Raw genomic sequence first — 6,343 nt, forward strand, 5'->3', positions numbered from 1 at the left:
GCATCCATCCTCCTCGCGAGACGCCTATACTGCATCGAACTCAAACCAGCTCCCATCTCTGTTCCTGCTCCCTCCTGTTGTTGCTGCTGCTGCGACGAACCAGCCTCCTCTCCATACTGAGCTCTCCAAGATGCTCGACGGGCATGTTGAGAACCTCCCGCCGTAGCTACTTCCATAGGCACACTACCTGGCAGATGATCATATAAATACCCAAGCCCCTTAGGATCGGGATTCCCTCCATACGACTCATGCATGCTCAACGGTGCAGCACTGTCGATAGGAGCATTGGGAATCTGAAGCTGCTCATGTGCGGGCCAATGAACATTAACTGCCACGTACAACTTCTTCACATGGACGCATACAGAATAGCACATGTAGTACCTCCTCTCAAAAATCTCAAAATCCCCTGATATATCACCTTCCCCAAATTAATGTAATCACCCTGAAGAATACCCCATAGCAGACGAGCATGCTCCACAGTAATATCATGCACATGCGAATATGGCATGATGTTAGCACAAAAAAACGAGTTCTAAGCCCGTGCAAACTTGTTCATGCACGAAGCAGGGAACGTGGAGTAATCAGTAGTGCCCCTCTTGAACTTCCATTGAGTATCAGGCACACAGAGAGTAGCAACGATGAGATCCAAATCAAAGTCCTTCAGAGTCTTATCATTCCAAGTGTCCTGACCCACCTTCCTCGCGGGCTGCTCAATCACCGTCCTGATAGCTTCAACACTGTACTCTACAGTTCTCCCCCTCACCACTGTGAAACCATTCTTTTCAGCCTTGGCGTTCGCATAGAACTCCCGCACAACACTCATGAGTACAGTAGCGGGTGCCTCACAAAAAGGAACCCAGCCCATCTCGAGAATCATCTCTAACAGCTTACCATCCTTCCCTGATGGCAGAAAACCTCGTTCCTTAGCAATAGGTTTCGAGAGAAGTCTCGTGTACTCTTCCTCAGCCTCAGGAGTAGAAAACCTGGGCCTCGCACCACCCGTAGATGAAGAATCAGTGATGCTGCTTCCAACTTGGGTTCTTTGTCTCTTGGGTGCCATCGGGATTGCAGAAGAGAGAATAAAAGCTTAAGTGTTTAGAGAGAATTTGTGTTTGCGAGTTTGTGATGTGGTGGAGAAGTTGTATACGTGTATGTATTTATAGGTGGAGAGGTGTGTATCCTATAAGGATAAGAAGTGGGAATTGATTAGGAGAGGAAATTATGGGATGTGGAAGAGTAAAAATTGGGTTGGAATTGATTTTTGGTTAAAAACCCCAATTTTCTCTCAAAAATCTGCTATTTTATATATTTTCGAACAGGGACCCGGTGCGGCCGCAGGCTAGGACAGTGCGGGCGCGCTCACTCTCTGGAAAATCGGCGCAGCCGCGCGCTTCATTAGCGCGGGCGCGCTTGGTCACTGGAAAAATGGCGCGGCCGTGCGCTTGGCTGGCGCGCCCGCGGGTGCGCCCAGCTTCTGTAGTTGGCCCTGAATTTTTTTCTTTTTCTGATTTTTTTGTGTTTTTCTCCTTTCTTCTTTCTTCTTCTATCTGCTAATGTACAACAAGCTTGGGTTGCCTCCCAAGCTTTGAATTGATGCGTTTGTACTCAAGTTGTTAAGTTTTTTAATGTGTTTTCGAGTATTTTTGCATTCCAGACATTATCAAGGTAATCAAGTGAATTAGCATTATTTTGGTGCTAATTTGGTGTCAAGGTGGTGTTGGAATAAAAGCTCGTTGAAGTCGGCTCGAAGTTGCAAGAAAAATGAAGAAAATAAATTCTGGCAGAAGCCCAGCGCGCCCGCGCTGATCAAGCTCGCGGCCGCGCCGAAGTACAAGAAGCCAGCGTGCCCTCGCTGATCAAGCGCGCGGCCGCGCCGTGTCGGGATAACAGATTTCTGTTTCTACTTGGTTTTTGAGAGAAAGAATTCTACACTGCATTGGCTGCTATATAAACATCTTTAGGTCATTTTTAATAATATATCAATAAAAAATCAAGCGAAAGACACTTCAGAGCTAAGGAGAAGACGACAAGAGACCTATAGCACAAATCAACAAAGACAAAGACGATCTAGTTTATTCTTGTGAATCTTTGTTTTGAGTTGTAATTTAGGATGCTCATTTCTTGTTTTGTTGAACCTATACTCTTGTGTTATACTCTATTATTTATTCGTTATAAAGACTCTGTTTGTTATATCATATTTTTATCGGAACCCACGTTGATGATGAGTCCGATTATGGGCTAATCGTTATCGTGGGGTTCTAGCGGATTTATTTATGGATTTCTTTAGTTAAATTGTTTGATGCCTTAGTATGTGGCGATATTATGATATCCTAGTATTGGTTGTGTGTATTCGTCTTATGAGCATCGCGAACTTATAAGATAGTGTGTTAATTCTTAATAAAGCGACAATGAATTTAAGGATTTAGAATTTGCCATGCTAGCATAGGTTCATGTATTTGTTATGCATGATTCGTAGGTAATTTTAACCATCTTACTTGCCCTGTATAATCAAGATAGATAACTTGTGCTTACACCATTATGTTGTCAAATTCTATAGACATATAGGATCTCAATATAATTGGTGTCTATTCAGCTTCTATCTCTTTTGTGGATGTCTGGTAGTATGGTACTCGTGCAACGAAAGTTGGCGTTTATCAGTTTCGTGTTATCTGATTAGTGTCATCACCATTGCATGCTAAGGTTAAGAATAATAAGACTATTGAATGAAGTATTTAATGAAGTTAGAATCCCATATTTGTCATATATATTAATTCAGTCAATAATAATCTCGTAGTTATAATTATTAGTTTAATTCTTAGTATAAACAACCTCAATTTGTTATCGTCTTAGCATTGAATAATGACCAGACATTGTTGCTTAAGTGTGTGAATTAATTAGTTATCCAATACAGTCTCTATGGGAATGGACTAGAAAATATTCTATACTACTTGCGAACTCGTATACTTGCGTGTATTATTAGCACGTGTTTAGCGACTAACAAGTTTTTGGCGCCACTGCCGGGGACTGCAGTGTTAATTTATAGTTTATGTGCTTTCCATCTATGGTCGTTAAAGTTCATTGACTCAGACATTGTTACTTATCAGTTTCCTTGTCTTATTTCAGGTACTCTAGCGAGGGTGTATGCATACGCGTTCGCGTACTCGTAAGAGAACACTGGATAAAGCCGAGGAAGAAGTTGTGGTAGTTCGAAGGGAAGTTATTGAGGAAGAAAAGAAGGTAGAAGAAGAAGAGAAAGTTGAAGAACCAGTTGTAGTAGCGATGGGAGATCAAGCAGAAAATCCGAAGGCTTTGATGGACTATTCTCAGCCTAAGATTAATGACATTCAGTCAAGCATCATCAGACCAGCCATCAGGGATAACACTTTTGAGATCAACTCAAGCACGATTCAGATGATACATAACTCAGTTCAGTTTGAGGGTTCTCCTTCTGAAGACCCCAACATGCACATCAGGGATTTCATCGAGATCTGCGACACTTTCAAGTTCAATGATATGACTGAAGATGCTATCAAGCTACGCCTCTTCCCATTCTCTCTGAGGGACAAGGCTAAGTGCTGGTTACACTCTCTGCTAGCAGGATCTATCACCACTTGGGAGGATCTTGCACAAAAGTTTCTCACTAAATTCTTCCCCATGGCGAAGACTGTTGCAATCAGGAATGCTCTTACCCAGTTTGCTCAGCAAATAGGAGAATCTCTGTGTAAGGCTTGGGATCGATATAAGGAGATGCTAAGGAAGTGCCCACACCATGGCATGCCTGATTGGATGATTATCAACTGTTTCTACAATAGATTGGGTGCTACTTCTAGACCCATGCTTGATGCAACATCAGGAGGAGTCTTGTGGTCTAAGAGCTACGATGAAGCTTATGAACTTATTAAACTGATGACTGCTAATGAGTACCAGAATCCTTCCCAGAGACTGACTCAGGGAAAAGTCGCAGGAATTCTAGAGTTGGACGCAACAACTGCAATTGCTGCCTAACTTAAAGTTTTGACGATGAAGGTGGACACTTTGGTTAATTATAGAGTTAATCAAATCGGTAGTGTCTGCGAGCTTTATGCTGGTGCCCATGAGACTGATCAGTGCACAATTTCTAGTGAATCAGCTCAATTTGTGAGCAACTTCCAGCGATCGCATCAACCAGTACTAGGCACCTATCATCCCAACAACCGCAATCATCCTAATTTCAGTTGGAGCAATGCTCAGAATGCGGTTCAACAGCCTTATCAACAATATCCAGCTAAGTAGTACAACCCCCCTGGTTTTCAGCAACCACAGTATGTACCTAGACAACAACTCCAGCTGCAACAAGCCAATGAAATATCTGAATTAGAGGAGTTGAAGCTTATGTGCAAAAGTCAAGCTGTTTCTATCAAGACCTTGGAAAATCAGATTGGGAAAATTGCCAATGTCTTGCTAAATTGTCAGCCTGGTACACTACCTAGTGACACTGAAGTGCCGGGAAAGAGGGAAGCTAAGGAGCAGGTAAAGGCAATCACTTAAAGGTCTGGAAAGGTTGTGAATCCCGAACAAACTCAAGTGTTGACTAAAGAAGCCGGGGCTGAGAAAGAATTAGAGCAACGGGATGAAGAAGTGGAACCAAGGAAGACTACTGTTGAGCACACTCTACCTGAGGGTAATACACGGGATAAACAGATCTATCCTCCACCGCCTTTTCCTAAGCGGCTACAGAAGAAAAAGCTGGACAAATAATTTGAGAAGTTTCTGGAGGTGTTCAAGAAACTTCATATCAACATACCTTTCGCTGAGGCTCTTGAGCAGATGCCTAGTTATGCAAATTTATGAAAGGTATTCTCTCTCGGAAAGTGAAGCTAGATGATTTAGAGACAGTCGCACTTACGGAGGAATGTAGTGCTGTGCTGCAACAGAAGTTGCCTCCGAAGCTTAAAGATCCAGGAAGCTTCATAATTCCGTGTACTATTGGAAAATTATCTTTTGAAAGATTCTTATATGACTTGGGAGCTAGCATCAATCTGATGCATTTGTCAATCTTCAAGCAGTTAGACTTGCCTGATCCAAAACCGACTTATATCACCTTATAGTTGGCCGACCGTTCTATTACATATCCGTGAGGTATTGTGGAGGATGTCTTGGTCAAGGTTGATAAACTTATCTTCCCTGCTGATTTCGTAATTCTTGATTTCAAGGAGGATATGAAGATTCCCATGATCTTGGGACGACCTTTCTTGGTGACTGGTCGAATCTTGATAGATGTGCAGAAGGGTGAGCTCATAATGCGAGTTCGGGATCAGGATGTTATTTTTAATATGTTCAATGCTATGAAATTTCCTACGGATAATGAGGAGTGCTTAAAAGTGGAGTTGGTTGATTCAGTGGTCACATCAGAAATTGATCAATTGCTAAGGTCCGATGCCTTAGAGAAAGCCTTATTTCGAAATTCAGATAGTGAAGATGACAAAGGTGAAAAATAATTGCAGTGTTTGAATGCTTCTCGCTGGAAGAGAAAGATAGATATGCCTTTTGAATATCTTGGAATGGAGGAATTGAACAAGTCTCCTAAACGCCTTAAGCCATCTATTGAGGAAGCTCCTACTCTTGAGCTTAAGCCTTTACCTGAATATTTGAGGTATGCGTTTTTAGGTGATGCATCTACTTTGCCAGTTATTACTGCATCTGACCTTTCAGGTAGTGATGAGGAAAAGCTTCTAAGAATTCTGAGATAGTTCAAATCAACAATTAGATGGACTATAGCAGATATCAAGGAAATCAGTCCTTCTTACTGCATGCATAAAATTCTGCTAGAGGAAGGTAGCAAGCCTACGGTCGAGCAGCAAAGAGGACTTAATCCAATCATGAAGGAAGTAGTGAAGAAAATAATTCTTAAGTGGCTAGATGCAGGGATCATCTACCCTATATCTGACAGTTCATGGGTAAGCCCGGTTCAATGTGTGCCAAAGAAAGGTGGTATTACTGTGGTAGCAAATGAGAAGAATGAGCTTATTCCTACTAGAATAGTCACGGGGTGGAGAGTTTGCATGGATTATAGGAAGCTAAACAAAGCCACTAGAAAGGATCACTTTCCTTTGCCCATCATTGATCAGATGCTCGACAGGTTGGCCGGTCATGAGTACTATTATCTTCTGGATGGATATTCGGGTTACAATTAGATTTATATCGCTCCAGAAGATAAGGAGAAAACTACCTTCATTTGTCCATTTGGTACTTTCGCCTTCACACGAGTTTCTTTTGGTCTGTGTGGTGCACCAGCCACATTTCAGAGATGTATGATGGCCATCTTTTCTGACATGATTGGCCAGAATATGGAGGTGTGCATGGA

General features: G+C 42.2%; 1 non-coding gene across 1 annotated transcript; it reads right to left on the reverse strand.

The window, feature by feature from the left end:
* Nucleotides 1–3,669: 3,669 nt before the first annotated feature.
* On the reverse strand, nucleotides 3,670–3,776 carry LOC141669083 (small nucleolar RNA R71). The gene has a single exon (XR_012553381.1). It is a non-coding gene; the product is annotated as a small nucleolar RNA R71 (small nucleolar RNA).
* Nucleotides 3,777–6,343: the final 2,567 nt, after the last annotated feature.

The sequence above is a fragment of the Apium graveolens genome, chromosome 6, assembly GCF_009905375.1.
Source record: "Apium graveolens cultivar Ventura chromosome 6, ASM990537v1, whole genome shotgun sequence".
Lineage (NCBI taxonomy): Eukaryota > Viridiplantae > Streptophyta > Magnoliopsida > Apiales > Apiaceae > Apium > Apium graveolens.